Source organism: Mus musculus, chromosome 3 (assembly GCF_000001635.26).
Source record: "Mus musculus strain C57BL/6J chromosome 3, GRCm38.p6 C57BL/6J".
Lineage (NCBI taxonomy): Eukaryota > Metazoa > Chordata > Mammalia > Rodentia > Muridae > Mus > Mus musculus.
This window is the reverse complement of record NC_000069.6, coordinates 153,160,931-153,184,663: the sequence shown is the minus strand read 5'-3', so window position 1 is coordinate 153,184,663 and position 23,733 is coordinate 153,160,931. Positions and strand designations below refer to the sequence as shown.

The window sequence follows — 23,733 nt, the reverse complement described above, 5'->3', positions numbered from 1 at the left end:
CTGCCTTTTTTCTTCCTCCCTCTAACTCTTTCAACTTCTCCCTTTAGCTCCCCTCTCTAAATCCTTCTTCTAACTCCTCTCTCTAAATCCTTCTTCTAACTCCTCTCTCTAAATCCTTCTTCTAACTCCTCTCTCTAAATCCTTCTTCTAACTCCTCTAAATCCTTCTAACTCCTCCTTCTGAATCCTCCCATGCAATCCCTCCTTGCTCTGTCTCATAGCTTCCTTTTCTTTAATTGCTTCTCTCTCTCTCTGTTTCTCCCTCTCATATATACATATATATATACACACACACACTGCCCCATATGTTGTTACACACACACATATATATACACATTTATATTTTCATATATATGTGCCTATATATTCATATATATATAGGTATATATGTATGTATATATTTATATTTATAGTCTCAGGGCTGACCATGTGGCATTGAACAACCAATTGGTGTGCTCTTTCCAGAAAAGGACGATTTCTCACACTCTTGGCATCCCTTCATTGCCTGTCTAGGTTGTCTTCTCCTGTCTTGTCTCTGTCTAGGTTGAACACCCTTGTTCAGATCCATTTAGGCAGTCTTGTTGGTGAGGTTTAATGGGTGTAGCTTCCCTGACATTTCTAGAAGATGCGCCCTCACAGACACCCTGTTCTGGCTCTTAAAATCTTTCTGCCCTCTCCCACAGTGCTCCCCAAGCCTTGTGTTGTCAACGTTTCAGATGGTCTGGGTACTATTTGTTCTCTGTATTTTGGTTAGTTGTGGGTTTTTCTAATATGTCTATCACAAAGAGAAGTTTCTTTGAAGGGGGGTCTTATTTATGTCTAAGATAAATGTTTACATTGTACTTAGGGATTATGCTGTTTTAGTAACTGATCAGTTGCAGGCTCTGCCCTAAGACCCCTGATCTCACTAGCCAGGGTACTTGCCTGGGTTTCCAGCACCAGGCATGGTCTTTTACTTGTTGAATTCTTAAATTCAGAAGAGAAGGAGAATACTAAAAGATACAGAGCAAAAATTTTCCCCAAATGACAAAGACATCTAAGTGTGATATGGTAGTGCAATCCTAGCACTAGGGAGGCTAACTGAGTCAGGGTTTCTATTCCTGCACAAACATCATGACCGAGAAGCAAGTTGGGGAGGAAAGGGTTTATTCAGCTTACACTTCCACATTGCTGTTCATCACCAAAGGAAGTCAGGACTGGAACTCAAGCAGGTCAGGAAGCAGGAGCTGAAGCAGAAGCCATGGAGGGATGTTCTTTACTGGCTTGCTTCCCCTGGCTTGCTCAGCTTGCTCTCTTATAGAACCAAGACTACCAGCCCAGAGATGGCACCACCCTCAAGGCGACCTCCCTCCTTGATCACTAATTGAGAAAATGCCTTACAGTTGGATCTCATGGAGGCATTTCCCCGACTGAAGCTCCTTTCTCTGTGATGACTCCAGCTGTGTCAAGTTGACACACAACTAGCCAATACAGAGGCTGAGACAGGAGGATGTCAGTTTAGGGTTCACAAGCTGTACTCAGTCAGCCAGGACTGCATACCCAGACCCTGTCACAAACAAACAACCTCAAGAAGGCTAAGAAGAAAAGTACCAAGAAACTCTCTATACTTAAGAAAAGTACATGCATATTGATAGCTGAAAGAGACTAGTCTGAGGGACACACGCCCTTCTGGAACTGTAACACTTTGGAGAGAGCAGAATTCTCAGAGGACAGTCAGGCCAGTTACATGACTGTGGGACAGATGCTAGGGTGGGGTGTACATGCAACACTGAGAGATCTTCAACCCCTGCTCTGGGTAATAACGATGTCACAATGACTTTGTTTGGTGGGGGTTGTTGGTAATAAGAGAGGTTCTGTGTATGTAGGCCTATGGGAAGTCTTTGAACCTTTAGTTCAAATTTGCAAACAAACAAAAAAAAACAAGACACCCTAAAAAGTCAAAAGCAGAAGAAAGAAGGAGGAAGAAGAGGAATAAGGAAGCGCAAGGGGAGAAAGGTAAGGAGGAAGAAAAGAAGGCAGAAGACACAAGGCTGGCTAACCAGATGAGTAGAATGACGCCTCTGGTGGTTCCAAAGCCGTGTGACTGCTGGCATGCCTGTGGCCTACTTCTGCTTGAGGAGCCGATATTGGAAGCATAGTCAGCACTGTGGAAGTAGTGAGGGTGGTGCTCATCAGTCACGTGTTGGGGGTGCTGTTCATCAGTCAAGTGTTGGGGGTGGTGCTCATCAGTCACGTGTTGGGGGCGGTGCTCATCAGTCACGTGTTGGGGGTGGTACTCATCAGTCACGTGTTGGGGGCGGTGCTCATCAGTCACGTGTTGGGGGTGGTGCTCATCAGTCACGTGTTGGGGTGATGTTCATCAGTCACGTGTTGGGGTGGTGCTTATCAGTTACATGTTGGGTACTGACTCTGGACTCAGTTGCCACTATGACCTTTTCACCTACTTCCTTGTTTAATGCTAACAATCAAAGGAATCTAGGAAACAATCCATTCTTCAGCTGAGAAATCTAAGACTTTCAGATTTGCTGTTCCTCAAATGTGTGACTCTGAGCAATGAATTTCCATCCCTCAAGCCCGCCTTCAGATGCTCTGCTATCTCATTGCTGTAGCTGTCGATGTGATGAAGTGGGAAGATCAATACAAGAACTCAGCCCTTACTGAACTCAATACACTTATCTGCCAATACTGTAATCATTGCCTTCCACACGCCCCTGTGTGAATTATTTACATATGGTAGGAAGAAACCAAAAAGTTAAATGGTCAATTAGACTCAAGAGGTAAAACTAAATTGAACACTTAGACTTAAAATATTCATTTTTGGTGACAGTTGGCAATATCTATTTTCATTTGCAATATAAAATCAGAAGGTACGTTACCAAAATAGGTGCTAGTTAAAATGAAAAAATAATCTAGATCTTTTCTAAAAATATTTAAAACACCTTTATATTACATAGTAATAATAATCCCCACTTGCTTCCTTCTTCTACAAACATCCCATGAAACCTATAAGTACAGCCCAGTATAAGGCTTGGGATTTGTTTCAAACACAATGAGTTCTTTTGTTACTGTGGTTGTTGTTATTGTTGTTTTATTTTGTGCTAGAGTGTGTGTGTGTGTGTGTGTGTGTGTGTGTGTGTGTGTGTGTGAGCCAATTGCAGGAATACTGAGAATGAACTTTGCAGATGGCAAGGTCGGGTCACAATGTCCAAAGGTCAGCCTCCCTGTGTGACACCAAGCAACTCCTGCTTAGCTTTCCCACGGGGAATCAAACGAACACATCTGCCTGAGCCCCATCGCACAGCAAGACCAGAAGAATCAATGTAGCCACCATCATTTTCAGGACAAAAACGACATCTCAAAGAGATGCCCTTCACAGTGACTCGATCTTATTTCAATGCTTGATACACTGTATTCTTGTCTCATCAATATTTTTACTGACAATGATAAAGGGCATCCTGAAATTCTCCTTGCCTGTTTATGGCCCAGCTTTCTGGGGACTCCAATTATAAACAGATGTTTTCTTGCCCTCTCGCACCACAGACAGTCACAGGAGAGCAGATACATTCTTGATTTTTCCTCCTTGATGTTGATGGTATTCAGCACAGCCTACTGAGCACAGGAGACACACAAAGACTGAAAATCAAAAGAGTCTTCCATAGCTGTGGAAATTTGTGTGTGCCTCAGCTGGCCACGGTCACATTTGAGCAGAAAAGCCACAGAAAAGCCCTACTCACAGTAAAGATGGTTTTCCATGTTTTTATAATATGTTTTATAGCCTTGTTTCGAAATTTTAATTAGCATTCTAAAAACCAAATACTACTACAAACACAGATGACAAAAGTAGGGTTTTTAATTAGTAAATAACAAAAATAAAGCAGATTCTAGCCTAGGCGGCTCAGTGAAGAGATGCTTGCTATGCAAGCTTGCAGACCTGAATTATGATCCCCTGACCCAAGTAAAAGGCAAGACACAGTGGGTTTAACCCTAGCACTGCTCAGGTGGACAAGCGGACCCCTGGGCCTTCCTGGCCAGCCAGTCTATCTGAACCAACAAGCTTCAGGCTCAGTGAAAACCTTGTCTCAAAACAGTAAGGTAGAGAGAAATATAAGAAGGCATCCAACATCAACCTCTGGCCTCAACACACACAACCAAGTAACTAAGTAAATGTAGTTAAAACACAGGAATCTTTCTGGGTGAGCCCTTCGAAATATAGCTTGTGATTCCATGTGTTAACGTAAAACAGGCAATTAATACTTACTTTTCTTCTTTCTATAGTTTTTTATTCACTTATGTGTTTGTTTAGTTTTGAGACCGAGTCACTATCTCGATCATGACAAGCCGAATTCCCAGATTTCCACTGCTTCTGCCTCATCAGCACAGGTGTTAAAGGCCGACACCACAACACCAGGCAACACTTAAGTTTCTAATTTTATAAGAATGATACAAAGTCAGTAAAATATTCAAGCTACACAAAAATATAAGGGAGGAAAAATATTAAAATACCACAAATTTGCCATGAGGCCATTTTATGTATACTTTTCCAGCAGTAATTCATATTGTTATGATCAATAACTACTTATTCAAAAATAAAAGGATGTAAATAAATGTTTTACAAAAGGAGATGTGCAGCTGGCCAATAAGCACATGAAGAGACGGACCCTCAGTGTCACTGGTCAGACACACGTGGCCTTAGCTGGATATCATTTCACATACTCAAAGAGGGCTGCCATTTAAAAACATTTATTTTTAAGTGTGTGTGTGTGTGTGTGTGTGTGTGTGTGTATGTTTGTTTGGTGTGTCTCTGTGTCTGTGCATGTAAATGCAGGTGTCTACCAAGTACAGGTGTTACACTCCTCTGAAACTTCAGTTATGGGCCTTTGTGAGCCATCCATCCTACTGGGTGCTAGGAACCTGAACTCAGGTCCTCTGAAATAGTAGTGTGTGCTCTTAACTGCGGAGCCATTATTTCTTCAGCCCCAAAGACTACTATTTTTATAAGAAGAGAGAGAGAGAGAGAGAGAGAGAGAGAGAGAGAGAGAGAGAGAGAGAGAGAGAAAGGAAGGAAGAAGAGAAAGGAAGAAAGGAAGGAAGAAAGAAGAGAAAGGAAGAAAGGAAGGAAGGAAGGAAGGAAGGAAGGAAGATAGGAAAAATAAAGAAAACCAAGAAAATGTCAGGTTTTGAATAGGATGCAGAGAAATTGGAGCCCTCATACATTACTGATGAGAATGTAAAATGAGAGAGCCACACAGGGAAACAGTATGATAATTCCTTTAAAATGTAAGCACAAGATTACCATATGTCCCAGGAAATACATTTCTGGGTAGATACTTAATAAAGATGAAAGTACGGACACAAACAGATTTATAGATCTATTGTAGCAACATTATTCGTGATAGCCTAGAGGTGAAAGGAATCCAGGCATCTATGAAGAGATGGGTGGAAAACCGATGGGCCACATCACACAACGCTCAGCACGGACCGATACTCAGCCTTAGAAAGAAGACTTTGTATGCATGCTCCAGAAGACATAACAGCATTGAAGTAAGCCAGGCACTAGAAGGACAAATGCTTTAATTCCCTCGCATGAGGCTCCTGGAGAAATCAAATACATAGAAGAAAGTCAAATGGTGATTGACAGGGGCTGGGGGGAAAGTAAGAATAGGAAGCTAGTGCGTAATGAGTGCAGAGTTTCAGATAGAGGAGACTTAGATGATGGATGATTGCCATTGGCGCTCAACCATGTCAGCATACCGAATGATATGGAGCAACATACTAGAAGGGGCTACACACACACATATGCACACACATGTACACATGACACATTCACACACACCACATATATACACACATACACATGACACATGCATACACACATACATACACACCACATACACACATACACATGACACATGAACACACACACACACACACATACATACACATCTATACACCACACATACACACACACTCACAAGCTGGGTGCTCTATGTAACTTGTAACTTCAACCCTAAAGGTCAACAGGTAGGTTGGGCTCCTCTGAGGTGCAGTTGATCTGCACGTGGCTCCACCTGAGCTCAGGGATCAGGTCTGTTTTTCCTGGGTTCTTTCAAACGTCCCCTGAAGCAGGAGACCACTGCTCATGATGACTGACAAGCCTGGGAGAATGAGTGGGGGCGCTAGCTGTTCTCAAGCACCTGCGCTTTGAGCTGCTACCTTCAGTTTAGTCAACATCTCATTGTCCAAAATAAAGCAGCTCTCATCAGTGGGACAGAAGAAAAAAACATTGGCCACTCTTGCCAAAAATACTGCACAATTCAAGTACCATAAGATGTGGTTGTAAGATTATCCAATATGGAGAGGAAAAGAGTTGGGAATCAAAATCCCATGTACCCCCAGAGGTAAGACACATTTGTATAGTTCTATGTTCATGGTATCATGGACAGTTCATTTTTTACATGTATGTACTTATGTATGTATGTATGCATGCATGCATGTATTCATTCATTCATTCATTCATTCTTGTGTGCATATGTGTACTTGCTCTTGTGTGCAGGCATATGCATGGCACAGCTCACGTGGAGTGCAACCATGGGCTTTTCCACCTATATCCCTGTTCTGGAATGACAACTCAGAGGTTTATTATTTATTAATAATGCCTAGACCATAAGCTAGGCTTGTTCCCACTAGCTTGTAACTTAACCTTTTTAATACTGTTCTATGTCTGCCACATAGCTGGTTACTTCTTCTCAATTTCCTATGTCCAGCTACCTCTCAGTGACTAAAATTCCGTGGCTACACTGGAGATCAGTGGACAACTTTCTCTGCTCTGTGGTTCCAGGGATCAAACTCAAGTCATTTTTCTTGTATGTAAGGCTTTCTTTCACCCACTGAGCCATCTCTCTGGCCCTGGTATCTAATTCTTGATAAGCTAAGCATCAAAAGAATCTATTGTCTGTGTTTGCAATTTCAGAACACTAAAATGTATATTGATACATTTAGAAAATACTAGAATCAGACCATCTTTGATTCTTGGTAGAAGCATAAATGTCTTATTTGCTACTTTGTCCTCGCAGGTTTGTTTGGGATATACAACTGAATCAAAAGGAAAGGTCCGGTGAATACCTTGGGAAGTAAATTTAAAAACAAACAAACATTGTGATTGAAGCCTACAAGAGTCTACAAGAATAAGGCGCACCAGTCATTTAAGAAATGGAGTGATTGACAGACTCCATGTGGCCTTAGATAAGATGGGCCATGGACAGAAAATGGACTAGGTTTTCAAAAGATTCTAAACCCAAGGGCTCTTCCCCCAAATGAAAGGACTACACTTAGGGGAGAGGGAGCAAAGGGTCAAAACAGAGAAACACATGACATCTCCTGCTTAGAAGAGAGACTTTTGTAGTATACTTCCACTTGCCTGAGGTCAAAACCAAACAAAAGGGAATTCTGGGTGTAGGGTATTCCACCAAACAAGAGTTTCTTCAAACCTGGACTTATTTCCTACCTAGACGATCAGACAGCAGAAGTTTGAAAAATGAAACTAAAGCCATCCCATAGTTGTGTTTCCAAGAACATTCGATATAAAATCCTGGGGTCGGATAGGTGCCTAACCTTTGTCCTCGGGAATATTTGAGGGCTGGTATCAGTTTGCAGCTGTGATGAAGCACAACCCTCGCCATCCCCACACCACTCTGGACTCAAAGACCATGGCATTAATTACACACTGAGAGCAACAACTCATGAATATTTAACATACTCATCTATACTTAATGAATAAATTTGCATTTTGACACTATTATTTAATGTGCTTTAAGGAAATACTGCTCATTACCTTTCAATTTTGTAGATTAGTTGAGTGTAATCAGAATGATAAGGCAGGAGAAATATAGTATTATTTAAATAACATTGTGTTTTACGAGTCCTGCTCCTGTGAGCGTTTCCTCCTTATTCTTAAAAGCCAGTGTTTATTCCCCTCTGCTCTAGCTGCTGTGTCTTCCACCATTTTGCCCCATGTTCCTTTCAGAAGGGAGATTCTTTAAATTCGTGAGGAAACAATGCAAATTAAATAATCAGTGTTTGCTTCCTCGCTGAGCGCTCTCTCAGGCCATCCTCTCACACAGACTCCCCATGCAATTGGCAGGAATCGCATCCGGTCCTGGCAGTCTCAGCAGAGAGGCCATGACCCTCACCACAGGCAGGGGGCACTGCACAATTAGTGGCAGAGAGAGAAGGTCTCTGACTCGCCCCTTTAAAAGATAGAACCCTAAGGAAGGGGTGGCTGAGCAAAAAAAAATGGCAAGAACATTCCTGAAGCAAAGCCTTAATATTGATGCCTTTTCACACACCGGGAATCGTTCACTTACAACACGGGCACAGAATCTTCACATCCGTGCAAGGCTCAGGGATCGAGAAAGACTGTAGAGGGATGTTTACATGAATGCCCAGTGCCTTTTGCAACAGAAAGGAACAAGAATTAGAACGAGAGATAGGAAAGATGCTGTGGAGGCTAAGAGTGCTTTCTACCAACTGTTCGGACATGAGTTAAGATAAAACCCAACTACTGCAAGCTGTCCTGTAAACCCTGTATGAACACCATGGCATGGGTGTTGTGGATTGCCCTGGTGTCGTTTATATTTTGATGCTAATTCTGGTTCCTAAAGAGGGACTGCCCTGCCCTGACAAGGAGTGGGCCACTTACTCAGGTGGTTCCATATGAAACTTCTCCCCATTTTAACTGGTCAAATAAAAGGCTAGAGCCTGTGATTGGGCAGTGGAAGGGAAAGGTAGGGCTGAAATTTGTAGAGAAGGAGAGAGAGGAAGGAGGAAGAGAGAGGATGATATGGAGGGATGGAGAGAGAGGATGACAGAGGAAGAGGAGGTGAAAGATGGAACAGAACCATGTGGCTTGGAGGAGTAGCAAGTAACAAGGGATTTCCTAGCTGGGGAACAGAGCAGTGTAGTGGACTATCTGCAGCCTGGTGGTCCTTGGCGGTTGGTATAGCCAACCGCCAGGGTGGTCGGTCTATTGAACTCACTCAAGTGGTAGCTCCAGGTGTTCTCAGAAGGGACAGCTGCTGGGCAGCTTAGCAAAGACAGCAGAGGTATGGGCACCTGCTAGTCTCAGAGCCTAGCCAGAACTAGTGTGGTTTTCTAAAATTACATGGAATGCATGGGTGCACCTCTCCCCAAACCAAATAAATGTTTTTTTTTCGTTTTTTTGTTTGTTTGTTTGTTTGTTTGTTTGTTTTCAAAATAAAGGATCAGAATGAAGCCTACTCGATAGACTCAGAGAACTATGAGTCCTCCAGTGGAAGAATAGAAGTAAAACACAGCTGGACAGCTCTGTGCTGAAGGCTGGCCTACGCCATCTCACTTAACCCTTACCTCCATGTCCCTGCGCTGTTACATCCCAGCCATCACTGTCATCGTCCTCATACAAATGAGGGAAGCAGAGCCAGCAGCTTGTAAGTGATAGGAAGTCGTTCCTCAGCCTTCTGGAGGTTACAAAGCTCAAGATCAAGTGTGAAGAGGCGAGTGAGCTCTCTGTGCCCCTTCACAAGGACCAAGCCACTAACCAAAGGCCTCATCTCCAAATGCCATCACAGGGTAATGGCGTTCCAACTCACGGATCTGAGAGGCACACAAATACTGAACGTACAGCTAACGTCACTCTCTCACAGTTGGTTTTGCCGGGTGTCCTGAGTCAGGTTGATAATGATAGGCAATAACAAAGATAGTCACATGACATCAGTATTCCCCACCCCACCCCACCCCACTTGATTATAAACTCCAAGAGGGAAGGCAACACTGTTTCCTGTTTCCCTTCTGTTCCTGGCTCACTGCAGTGTGTACTTATGCAGGGGCAGGGGGGGGACATCTGTGTATCTGTGGGGGAAGGCTGAGGATTTCTCAGTCACATCCACGGAATAACAGCAAGATGGCTAGTTTATAGATGTCTGTCAGAGAAGACAATAGGATAGTTTGTTGTCTGTGTCTGGCTGAGACTCCAGGCTGTACTGCCTGCTCAGATCCACCCCCTACGCCCACGCCATGTCATTTGGGTACCCAGGAATCCCCACATGGGGCTGCATTTCTCCTGTTCTGTGCCTGGGTGCTTATTTGCGCTCTCCGTGCCTTAACACTCATTGCTGTACCAGGGCTGCTTCTAAATGAACCTGCAGGTGTGAGCTGCAGTCGGCACTGTGAGTTGCACAGAAGACATTTGGTAATGAATGGAAATACGAAAACCTGCTTTAGCACTCAGAACTATGCTTCTCTCTGAAGTGGCTATAACGTCACCTGTAAACATTTTTGTTTCTTTTTAAATAGACTCCTTTAGTAAAAGTAAGTTAAGGTGTATGTAGTCTAGGCTAATGATCCTAGGTTCCAAAGGAATGGTCTTATATACATTGTTTGTTTCGGTGTTCATGCGAACTTGTGTCTGTGTAGACTATATCTAACGTAAGACAAGGACTCATGTAGAAGCTGGCAGTAAACTTTCTGTGCACCTAAGGATGACCCAGAACTCCTGCTCCTCTTGTGTCTCCACCACTGCCAAGTGCTGGGATGGCAACTGCATCCCATCAAGCCCAGCTTTGCTCCCGGGAAGTTTCCTGAAGTGTGATCTCTCCTGTGAGTCAGTAAAGAATGCTCTGAGGGTCACTCTGAGTCCCCCTACATCTATTCTTTCTATCCTTTTGATGGATTTTAAAGCAACCTGCCCTCTACTTTAAATATCCCCTTGCTTGGTGTTTTTAGGTTTGCTTCCCAGATGGTCTGTGACTCACTCATCCAGCAGTTCCTCATCTCTCGGGCGCCTCCTTCTCTCTCAGGCTCCTCCTTCTCTCTCAGGCTCCTCCTTCTCTCTCAGGCTCCTCCTCTCTCAGGCTTCTACTGGTCTCTCAGGTTCCTCCTTCTCTCTCAAGCTCCTCCTTCCCTCTCAGGCTCCTCCTTTTCTCTCAGGCTCCTCCTTTTCTCTCAGGCTCCTCCTTCTCTCTTAGGCTCCTCCTTCTCTCTTATGATCCTCCTCCTCTCTCAGGTGCCTCCTTGTCTCTTGAGCTCCTCCTAGACTCTCAGGCTCCTCCTCTCTCAGTCTCCTCCTGTTTTACTTTTAGACCTCATGCTCATTTCTTTTATCTTCCAGGTTCTCTGGGAGCTATGGGGTGTGGAGTTTCAGACATTCCAGCCCATCCAGGTGGACCGTGATGATTTAACTTCAAAGCAAGAGTGTAGTTGGTGCCCACTGCACTAAGCAGATATGGTGGATCGGAACCATTGCCTTCCCTCAGCATGCAGACTGACCCGGAAAGAATCTTGTATTCGTTAGGTAATGTCTAATATAGGCTTTTAAGAAACTAAGCAGTTACATCATACTCACAAGGGCCATAAAGTAAAAATAACTCGCACTGGAGAAACAAAATGTGGTCTAAGGACACAATGAGGTATTATCTACTTATAAAGGATAGATTATATATAATTCTGCTTGTATGAAACGTCGAGAACAGGTAAATTCCCAGGACAGAAAGTAACTACAGGCCACCAGGGACTATGGAGAAATGAGCTGGTAGCATGGCATTTAATAGTCACGAGCCACAGTTATTCTTTTTAGGGCATTGAAAGTTTTGGGAAATAGATAGCAGTGACATTTATACTTTGATGACATGATATACTTTAATGGTTAAAATGAAAATTATTGTTTTATATGTATTATATATAAATGTATATATAAACATATTTATTATAGATAATATATAATAATATATAACATACAAATATATTAAATAAATACACATATTATATAATATATTATATATTTATATATATGTAACATATACATATGTAAATATTTGTGTGATGTATATTATGTAAACATACACACTTATATGTGCATATATATAGATGGAGGGCTGTAGAAATGGCTCATATGCCAAGTCACTTAAGTCCATTCCCCAGAATCCTATAAAAATGCCTAGTGTGACCACACACTTTTAATTCTAGTGCTGGAGACATGAGACAGGAGGGTCCTGGAAACCACTGGTTAGCCAGGTGACAACTTCTGGGTTCAAGTTAAGACCTTGTCCCAAAAGGAGGTGGACAGCATTTCAGAAGATAATACCTGAAGTTCCCTCAGGACTCTATATGAATGCACACGCGCGCGCTCATACACACACACAAACACATCTGTACACACATGAACACATACACACATATGTACATACACATGTAAACACATTTATGCACACATGTACACACAGAGATTTTATAGATAAAAGTCACATGTCATTTGTTCCCCGGAGTCCCTGTGTACCAGTATATAGGAGTTACTGCACTACAATTTTGTTTCTACCTAACACCTGGGCTGTGCATCTGGATAACAGCTGTCTATACTGTGATTATAGAAGTCGGTTGTACCAAGAAAGAAGGAGGCCCTGAAAACTTTTCTAAACTTACCAGCAACCAAAATAGCCTTTGAAAGCGTAGGTGGAGAACAAATTATTTAAACAAAAAGAACTTAGAAAAAGTCTTCGCCTTGGAAAATGTCTTTCAATCTCTCGCAGATTGAAATATGAGGCTTCTTTTGCTTATCCACCCCCATATTTTTCTTTTTTAATCTTAATATCAGGAAAATATAATAGCCCTCAGATGAATTTCTCTCTGACAAAGTGGCTCTAACATTATACATGCCAATGCCAGGGCCATGCCACACGTCTGGGAGGTGAGACTCCCAAGGTTATGTACGTTGCTAGACACCACATTCTAAAAATGAAAATATTCTAGAAATTCATCCTGCTTTTCATGCAGCTGGGGTAATTTTCTCCAGCTTTGTCAGGTTCTCCAGATTGGTTTTCTGCTCAGTGACCTTATGCCCTGCAGGTGACGTCAGGGCTGATAGATTTCTGTTTCAACTATGAAACTGGACCTAGCCAAGATGAATTTTTTTTCTACATGACCTATTGATATGAGGCATGGTAGAAAATGCATCTCTCTCAAACTGTGAACTTAATAGGGGTGCTTGCATCTGGTGTTTGGGAGACTGTAGCATTCACCTACCCCCTAAGTCCATTTACCCAAGAAGACCACTTGAGCATAACTAAGACAGCATCATTCGCTATAACTTACTTTAATATTTCCTGAAACGAAAAACAATGTTACAAAATGCTTACCTTAACAGAAGCATTTGTTTATACTTAAAAATAATCCAAAAACAAGTATCAGCAATCATCCTGTAACTGAATCACCCCATCACATGGCACGCACGTGTGCACGCACACACATACACACACGTGCACATACACACTCACACGTGCACATGCATACATACACATGAATGTACACAGACACACACAGACATACACACACATGTATGCACACACATGTGCACACACACACAGGCACACACACATGTACGCATGTGCACACACAGACATACATACACACATACACACAGAGACACATACACATTGAACTAATTAGGATATTATTTTGCAAAGAGCTCAGTGTTCTGTCTGATGCAATGGCCACTTAAATCCACCACATGTATACACATAAATAAATACGCGAACAAACCATGGAAGTTTTAATCGTGTGCAGTAGAACAGCTCTTGCAACTTTTCAGGATGTGTGTTCCCTCGTCTTCTTTTACCTAGTTAAAAACCAGTTTGTTCTCTTGAAAGTTATCAACATTGAACTCATGAATTGTTGTTGTTGTTGTAATAAAACACCTCACCAACACAATCTAAAGAGGAAAAGTCCATCTTGCCTCTGAGGCTGAGGCTGTAAGTGCACCACAGTGAGGTGCACATGGTGCCAATAGGTAGCTGCCACGGTTCATCCAATCAGGAAGCAGAGAGAGATGAACACTTGCACCCAGCTGCTCTCTCCTTTTGATGCAGTCTGAGCCCCCAGTCAAGGCCTGCTCTCATTTGGGGTGGTTTAATCTGAAAATATCTATCAATCCCTTGCAGACATGCCTAGAGATTTATCCTCAAGCTAACTCTAGATCTTGTCATGTGGACAATATTAACCATCATACTGACATAAAATATGTTAGCTTCGTAGTCAAGGTGCACAAATAGGCCTGTAACTCAGGTTTGGTGACCGCTGGATCTGTCTCTGATACCATCTACTTTCTAAATAATCAATGATTCTTGAAAAGAATAGAGAGACAACCTGTATACACATGCACAAGCACACATACATGTGCACACGTGCACAGACACATGCGCCCCTTCTCCTGAGTTAACTATTTGAAATGCCTATGTCCCTAACTCCCTCCTAGGGAACTTGCCCAGTCCTTAATCTCTGACAGCTGGACCCTGGCCTACTCTACCATATGACGTCACATGCCCACGCTGACTGAACAGATGGGCAGGCAAACCAGAAGGATAAGTGACCAAAGACTTGTGTTCTAAATGGTTTAGGTGAGCTGGGCCAAAGATATACCCACAAACACTGAGAAGTCATTGACAGTTATCTGGGGACTCTATGCACAGACTGTCATAAGCTCAGGGTGACTCCAGAGTGCCCTTGCATTGAGTCAGTGTGAGGCAATGGGGCAGAACAGTGAGTAAGTGGAGGAAGGTGATAGGGGACAGAGGGGCTTGGAGTACAATGAGGAAAAACAATATGGTGCCCGAGAGGACAGAAAATAACAGGCGGCCCTGAACAGTCCCTCACCCTGGCTGTCAATGTTGCATACTCCTCTCTCTGTGGAACAGAGACAAATGCTGCATTTAAATTGCCATCTCCGGTCACCCCAGAGACTGTCTGCCAGCTGCTCGGTGGTGCGTCCAGAAGATCCTCTGTAGGCGGGGGTCTCTGTGGTCACCTAGACGGGCATGTCAGTCTCCCCCACGCCGTGATTTTATTTCCTATTCTTGGCAGGGAGAAACCGCTTACGTCTGCACACTCTTGACATTAAATGGATGGTACAGGCTTCCAGGTCACTCAGTGGAAAGCGGTGGCCTTTGTCCCAGAAACTGATTGTCTGATCACAGACTTATTAGAGTTGGAAAATATCACTTTTGAAATGATTCTTTATGGCAGCCTCAACAACAGTCTCATTTTTCTTCCCAGGGGACATATTTTAAAGTGCCAGGTGCCACATAGGCTGTAGCAGTACTATTCTATCTCTCCCCCCCCACACACCTCTCTCCCCCTTCCCCATGGGTTACCCTCACCTTTATTAATTCAAAAATACATATGTGCATTTGTTCAGCATTATCTGAAGTATCTCACTTGGCCCTTATTCAATGTGGCGACTGAAATAAATAAAAGAATTTATACGCCGGGTGGTGGTGGCACACACCTTTAATCCCAGGACTTGGGAGGCAGAGGCAGGTGGATTTCTGAATTCCAGGCCAGCCTGGTCTACAGAGTGAGTTCCAGGACAGCCAGGGTTACACAGAGAAACCCTGTCTCGAAAAACAAAAACAAAAACAAAAACAAACAAACAAAATTATACATAGAAAGCAAGGGAGCTACAGCCCAGAGACATGTAACAACTTATGAAAATCCACAGAGACTCGCAAGTAATGGGACACCCTTGACCCAGAGCCTTGGACATCTGCTGATATCCATAGCCCTGTGGCAGGAGATGTTTCTGCTTTTGTTTTCTACCACTATTTGTTCATTGAATTAAAAATCGAAAAGGTTTGACTGATATGAAGGCCCTCATCCTTCTGAAAGCACATCTTCAGATCATAGGTCAAGGAGGCCGCGGATGCGCCTTTCTACTTTCTCCCCAGAGGCCTCACTAAATCCAAACCCATGACCCATGTTTGCATTATACTAGACAGCATTTAAGGATCTGGTGTGTTAATGGTAGTACTGTTTCAATTATTCATCTATCCATTGATTTGGAACACACGCATTGAGCACTTCTATGTGTCAGACATGATTGTACAGGCCAGGGGTCAATGTGGGAAGTGAGATAAAGCTAGTGTCTCGGGGAACTAGATTGTTGTCTAGATTGTTGTGGGGAAGGCAGATCAAAGAAAGTGCATTCAGTCAGGCAGCCGTATGTTAAAGAAAGAAGCAGAGACAAACACAGAGAGTGACAGGGAAACTGTGACGTGGCGAGACAAGGCAGAAGCCCCGGTGGCAGGAGTAAGCGATAGAGAACACACCAGGAAGGTTGATTGCAGAGGAGAGGGGTTGGCAGCTCCAGAGCAGCGAAGGTCAAAGGCAGAGCCCAGGGCTGGGAGAACACGTGGTGTGGAGGAGGACTGGAGACTGACGAGACTGCAGCTGCGCGGCGGAGGAGAGGACACGTGATGGGAAGTCAGATGGTTGCTCACTAAGAGGGATCTTACGGCACCAAGTGAGGGCCGTGGATGGAGTGTAAGTGTTATGCCATGAGATCATGACTCTTTGTGATTTGCATTTTGGGAAAGTCATGTTCAGCAAACTTTGGAAGAAACGCTACAGGATGCATGGGTGATGGTAGGCAAGCAAGAAATGGGGTCATTGTGTTCCAGGCAAGAGACAATGGAATGGCTGGTTCCCATGAACATGACAGTAACCTGCCATCCTTCCATGCCCTTGGAGACAGCATCCTACCTACCAGCTACTGTCTTCTTTCATTCCTCTTTGAAGAAAAGGTCCTCCAAATAGTTGTTGATATTCAGTCTCCAGTTTTGCTCTCAGTTCTTAGACTCTCGGTGTCTGTCTGGGTTCTTGTTACCACCATCTAACAAATGATCCCAGCCGAGTTCATTGCTCACACCCACAGTGGTAAATTCAACGATTGTTCTTTGGTCTTTATCCCACTCATTGACTAATGGCTACCGTGTACATTTATACATACTGTACCTACACAGGGGCTCCTGGCAAGGGGGACCTAGGAGAGTGCTCTCCAGTAGGCACTTGCTGAACGGCAGGGGACAGCTCCTTTCTTGTGAGAGCATGCTTTTTGTCCCTACGTGGAGCTCTCAGCATAGTGATTACAACACTAGCCAATGAGCTGCTCTGCCTGTTTCTCCTGAACCTTGTGCCTCTGGGGCTCCTCCAAACTCACTGATCACTCCCTAGGTGTGCTTCCCCATCGTCTCCCATGGACATGGTGGTGTAGGAATGAATCCAAATTTTTGATTCTCCTTATCTATTTGTACTTAAACTGCCCTGATCTCACTCTTATCCTATCTGCACATCTACCACTCTGAAATGTCTGTCTGTCTGTCTGTCTCTGGTCTCTACTTTCACTCAGGCTCTAGAATCCAAGTGAACTACACACACACACACACACACACACACACACACACACACACAGAGAGAGAGAGAGAGAGAGAGAGAGAGAGAGAGAGAGAGAGAGAGAGAGATACACACACACACAGACACCCTTGTCACCATCAAAAGCTCCACTTCAACATTTGCCAGAGATCTCCCATGTTCTATGATGTGAACTGACTCCAGACACTGGCTTCCTAAAATCACTGCTGGTCATCTCATTTACCCAAGCAGCTCTCTTCTTTCAGTCTCAACACCTTGAAGTACCTTTGCATTCGAGTCTAACACACCACGTCCATTCTACCAGCACATGTCCTCGAGACTGGATTCAAAATCACCTAGAATATAACCTCTTGTCACCTCCTTAGTTTGATTTGAGCCAGAATCACCATTGCCTGCCTCAGTCCAGTCACCATCTAAAGGTGTGTCTTTGTACCTGTGTGTCATACCATATCCCTTCTCTGCTCTGAACGCCATAGTTTCCCTCAGACAAAATTCCAAATCTCTTTAGCCAGTCTTAAGTCCCCCTCCATCTTCCCACTTTCTGATTTCCTCCTGCCTTGCCTTCATGCTGTGCACAATTGGGCTGCCTGTCTCTTCCTGGAGCGTGACTTGATTCTCTAATGCTACCAAGGAACACTTTCACTGTCAGGACATACTTTCTCCAAAATACCCAGGGCTGTGTCCCGCTCTTGAGGAATTTAGGCAGCGATGGCTGTTGTGTGCCTCTCTGCCATGGTGCTGTCGTCTTCAAATATTTTATCAAACTTAATTTCATCTGTCTCTTCTATGACAGATGAAGCACCATAACGGTAAGAATGTTGTGCCTTTATAGGGTGGAAATATCTAGGTAGCACCTAGCATGTGTTGATTGTTAAGAATTGTTATTGAGTGGACGAAAGAATGAAAGAGTAAAAGCTATTAAATTTCTTCTCACTGGTGGCCAAACAGGATTGCCAGGTCTCCAGCTAAAGCTCTGATGAAGGACTATGGACGACTTCAGAAATTATTCGTCATCTAGTGCTAAAGTTTCCTACAGCACAGTTGCAGAAAGTAGCTTCAGTGTGACCCGAGCTTTATTTAAACAACACGTATACCTCCAGGTAAAATATGAGTGAAAAAGTCTAAAGAGAACTCCTCCTCGTTTTTTTAAGGAAATAAATAAGCACTTTTCTGAGCAGCCAACATGATTGTGTGCATGGATAGATACTTATGTCCCTAATGATATGCAGAGATCAGCTATTCTTCTACACTACAGAGAAAGGATTGAGAAAAGGCATAGCTTTGCAGTGCTGGAGCTCAAAGGAAAGGCCTCAAGCATGCTAAGGGTTAACAAGTCCTTCATAAGGGCCTGTAATCCATCAGGAAGTGTGCCAGTTAATTCTCACTGACATGAGAGTATAAATAACTTTTATTTATTCTTCTTCCTTTTATGTATTCTTTGTATTGCAGACTAATCAACCATCTTAATTTTATAAGGAAACACCTGTGTCAGATATTTGTATCTTCTTATGTGCGTTTGAGTGGCCTGGCTCTGGGGAGCAGAATACAGGAGTAATGTTAGTAGTACATTTTCCATTAGTGTTCATGGAGGGGGCTTAAGTGGAACTCTCTATGAAATCCCACTAGCTGGAAGAACCCTGCCTCTTGCAGCCGGTTTATGCAAATGCAGAGACAACTCTATCAACACCCAACCTTCCTCCAGCAAGCAAAGATGCAGCCTGGGTGAGTTAGAACACACTAGAATTGGAACAGACATGCCCCTGTGGCCCACACATATCTGTCCTCTCAGCAGTTTAATTGCTTGTTAGTAAGAACGTAGGAGAACCTTGAACATGAAGTGAGTTCCAGTTCCTTGGGTTTCATGAGACCACTGTCACTTGCAACAGGCTCCTGTGTTCAGGGGAGCCATTATCTCCAAGAATCATAATTTCTTTGTATACATTTGGAGAGCAAACTTTATGCAGAGTTTATTCCCTGGTGGCTTGAGGTCTCCTCTACTTTGAGTTTTAAGCTCCCCATCTGCAGATGTTCTCCTGGCTGTGGACTTCTCGGCTTTAGAGCGGGACAGATGTTTCTCCTGTCACTGCGTTGTGTCAGTCAGATAATGAAATGCTTAATTAGTTCTTTTTTTTTCCTTGCCACAAGATCACTTTATAAAATAGCAAATTAAGAGCTTTGAAAATGAGCCATCTCATTTGGCGCTCAGCTATCTATGTCCCTGGTGTGTTTTCTGGGTGTTTGCTTTCATGAGCATACTCACAGAGGGTCCTTTGCTTAGGCCCCAGGCACAGACACCAGACTAAGGGTCCAGTTCAGGAGTTGGGACCACCAGCCACCCAACAGCTCAAGTAGCTGTTGCTTTATCTGCAAATAACCCAGAGGCAATGGGCAGGACTGCTCCTGGCAGCTAAGAGGACACCCCTGGCAGAGTCTACTCTGTGCTGCTCTCTCTAGAACTTTGTCTCTCGGCTGACGTAGAAAGGGGGATCTTGTTTTTTTAATGTTAATTTATTTTTAATGTATTTTATACACTCCATATTCCATTCCCTCACCCTTCATCCACCCTCCAACTGCTTCACATCCCACACCTCCTCCCCACCCCACCTCATCTCCACGTGGATGTCCCCAACCCCCCACCCCACCTGACCTCTAAAGTCCCTGGGGCCTCCAGTCTCTTGAGGGTTAGGTGCATCATCTCTGAATGAACACAGACCCAAAAGACCTCTACTGTATGTCTGTTGGGGGGGCCTCATATCTGCTGGTGTATGCTGTCTGTTTGGTGGTCTAGTGTTTGAGAGATCTCGGGGGTCCAGATTAATTGAGACTGCTGGTCCTCCTACAGGATCGCCCTTCTCCTCAGCTTCTTTCAGCCTTTCCTAATTCAACAACAGGGGTTAGCTACTTCAGTCCATTGGTTGGGTACAAATATCTGCATCTGACTCTTTCAGCTGCTTGTTGGGTCTTTCAGAGGGCACTCATGATAGATCCCTTTTTGTGAGCTCTCCATAGCCTCAGTAATAGTGTCAGGCCTTGGGACCTCTCAGAAAGGGGAGTCTACCTAATGAAGAAGCTGTACTGAACACTCCAAGCAAAAAGTCGATAGCCTTTTCCCCAAGGGATGGTCTGTCCCAGCTGCAAGACACATTGCCAGAGATGACCCATTTCCTCAACTTCTCTTAATTGAAGAGAGAGAGAGAGAGAGAGAGAGAGAGAGAGAGAGAGAGAGAGAGAGAGAGATTGAGAGATTCTACTTTTTCTCCAACCCATCCAAACTGTCACTCTGTGCAGCCACCCTCCTTGTCCTGCTTATTACAGAGTACTGTGCTGGGGCCGCTGCCTGTCTGGATTTCCTTTCCAATTTAGCCTCTTTGACCCTGGGAAGGAACAAGGACATTTTCTGAACAGGTTATTTTCTCTGCAGTCAAACTGGGATGTCCGGTGTAGGCCTTTTCATCCTTGCTAGGGGAAAAGCCAGAAGGCAAATCAGCTGACTTGTTACCTGAGGTGACTGACTGAAACACAAAGCATCCTTGGGATGTTGCTATAGCGACTGGTTTTGGCTAGAGGAGATGTTATTTTTGAGATCACATAGTGATTTGGCTGGGTTAGGTGGCCCCACAGGAAACGGTAGAAACCTGCCTGATCACCAGTCAAAGACTTGGGAGGATGGTGCAGGGCATGATCAGCCAACTGCATTAATATGTCTATCCATTGTTTAATGTGATCTAGGTCAAGGAGGGCTTCATCTTAGAGGTCCAGACAAGTGCGGTGATTGACTTCTGTTGGGGAATTAATTTTTCAAGAGCTGTACCTTTATGAACATAGCTGTGAGTTATATTTTTGGTTTAGCTGGACAATAAATATAGTGCCAGGAAAGGGGAGCTAACTGATCTTGCGTTCTTTGCCTTAGTTGGATTTCTGGTTATGATGTTGGGGGTGGGGCATGAAGCTTGGACTATACATTATGACCCTTCAATAGCGGTAAAGAAAAACATCTTGCCCACCCATAAGATAACCAGGCAAGTGTGGATGCCATAAACCATTTGAGCTTCTCGTTTCTGATCCAGCTTTCAGTACTCAACTGCATTTTACCCAGTGTCACCGGGTGGCCAGCAGCCTCATTTCAAAATGGGCATAAAAGAGGGGCTCACCATGGTCAAAACTGACTTCTCGGCAGTGGAATTTACTGTCACCCTGTGGACATGTTGACTCTCTAGAATGCCGAAGCTGCAGGAATAGGCATTCTAGAAGATTCAGACAGGACTATGCTTGAGAATGAGAAGAGAGTGGCCTGGTGAATAACCAGGAGTTACCCTCCTACAGCCTGTAAACACACCCTGGGAGGCTCCGCACTCGTAGCACAGGGCACTGCCCCATGGCCTGTTTTCATTTTGTACACATCACATGGTAAAGTCGTCGTATATATTTGATTTGTGTTCCTCTTACCCTTTCATCTATGGCCCTGCTGGGCCTAGGTGCCCAAATGCCGAACCAGGGGGAGTTATTTCCTCAGAGAGTGATTGTTCAAATTCTTGTTGAAACGTGTTGTTTATTACTTGCCTCCATAGGCTCAAAGGGTGCTGTGGCCTTGGAGGAAGCATGTCTCTCTCTTTTCCTCCTGCCTGCCGATCTGGATGTAGAATTCTCAGTTCCTTCTCCAGCACCATGTCTGCCTGTGATGATAATGAACTAAACCTGAACTGTAAGCAAGCCTTGATGAAATGTTTTCCTTTATGGGAGTTTCTGTGGTCAGGGTGTCTCTTCACAGCAATAGAAACCCTAATGAAGACAGGCTCTCAGAAGAGGAATAGCCTGTATTTATCATTCAACCAAATCCACACAAAGCCTGCATCTCTTCTATAACAGTGATTAAAAATGATCTGCCATGGATACAATGTTAAAATCTATGAATACAATGTCTAAAGTCTATGAATATTGTTCAAAGTCCCCAGAGTACTAAGATGTTTTATCCTTATGATGACTAAGTCCTCACAACTATAAAAGTAGGCATGACTTGTATCTCTATTTTACAGATGGGGAAACCAAGGCACAAAAGAGCATACCGTGTAAGAGGCAGCTTTCATTGCAGGTAGTTTATCTCCAAACTGTGCTCTTTGAAGGATCAGACTGACCTGCCCTCAGTGCAGGTGTTTCTCCAAAGGGCTGCATATCAGTGTGCTATTCTCCTGGCTAACTCTCGTTAACTATATTTGCATATTTGATGATACAATTGTCTTTATCACAGGAGTAGAATTTCACAGGTTTCCTTATGACATTTCCTTTAAGATAGAAACGATTTGTATACAATCTGCTGAGGTCACTTTGGACACTATCCCTTATATCCCTTACTTCTGGTTTCTTGGTATCCAAAAATGTAGCAAACCATTAAGAAATCGATGCTCAGAAAATTAAGCTGCCCAGGCTCTCAGGAAGAGGTCTCACCTGACTCTCTCAGACTTAAGCTTGCATGCGGATCGCAGATTTACTTACATACACTTGTCAACAGCTCTACTTCCCTGACATCTGCTCCAGGCTCACCTCCCGCCCCAGCACTGTTCCTCATCACCAGTTTGACAGGGGCGTGGCTTTCTCGTGTCTGCAGCCAGCTCACTCATTTTCACTTGGTTGAGAGAGCATGTTACACTGAGACACCGCCTGATCATAGTGTAGTTCAGGGCGTGATACTGACTTTTCAGTATCCCAACTACGTTATCTGTGATGATAAGACAACAAATCAGAAAAGGGGGCTCTGTGAGCTGGGAACTAGGACTCAGCTCAGCCAATAGTCTTTGCTGTGTAAACATCAACACCTGAATTCCAGAGACTGAGAATCCCTGAGCTTGTGGGCTGCCCACCTAGGCCAATCAGTAGGCTCCAGGTCCAGTGAGAGACACTGTTTCTGAAAATCAGGTGGAGAGATAGACAAAGATACCTGATGTTGGCCTCTGGCCTCCATACACGTGTACACATATGTATAGGTATGCATATGAATGAACACATGTAGGGATGTGCATAAGCCTATACCCATACATTTTAAAACCCATTAAGTTTCTGATGAGATTAGTTTACTGTTCTGGTGATAATATCCAGAAATGTTACTCCAGTGAGCAATGCCGGAGAGGGAGGGGGCATTTGCTTGGTGGTTCTAGAGGGTAAATCAGTCAAATGACTGGCATTTGTTCCAAGGTGGAGGCAGAAGGTGTTTAAAAACTGCAGAAAGTAGATATAAACATGCAATTGTCAAGCAGCATGACAGTTGTACTGAAGGAAGGTGGAGAGTGACAGAGATCGCCTCCAAGATCACCTTGAATTCTGACAATAAGGACAGAGGCAGGGAAGAAAAAATGAAAGTAGAATTCCCATTGCAAGATCTGGAGATGATTTCTCATCCCTGTTCTCCCCTCACCCTCTTACACACACATCCCCCTTTCACTGTATCTGTGGGCTCTGAGCTCCTCAGCCTCACTCCAGTGTTCCTCACTTCTCCATGCAACTCAGCCTCACT

The 23,733-nt window shown here is 43.9% G+C and overlaps 1 long non-coding RNA gene across 4 annotated transcripts; it reads left to right on the top strand.

Annotated features, from left to right (window-relative positions):
• Positions 1-1,439: 1,439 nt before the first annotated feature.
• On the top strand, positions 1,440-21,830 carry 1700094M23Rik. 4 transcript variants are annotated; one of them, XR_003954696.1, is made up of 4 exons: positions 6,414-9,605; positions 11,143-11,325; positions 18,177-18,328; positions 18,855-19,774. It is a non-coding gene; the product is annotated as an RIKEN cDNA 1700094M23 gene (long non-coding RNA). The 4 variants fall into 4 exon arrangements; XR_867780.1 differs by lacking the exons at positions 18,177-18,328; positions 18,855-19,774 and adding an exon at positions 1,440-1,994 and having other exon boundaries at positions 9,258-9,605; positions 11,143-11,674; XR_003954695.1 differs by lacking the exons at positions 18,177-18,328; positions 18,855-19,774 and adding an exon at positions 21,797-21,830.
• The last annotated feature ends 1,903 nt before the right edge of the window (positions 21,831-23,733 follow it).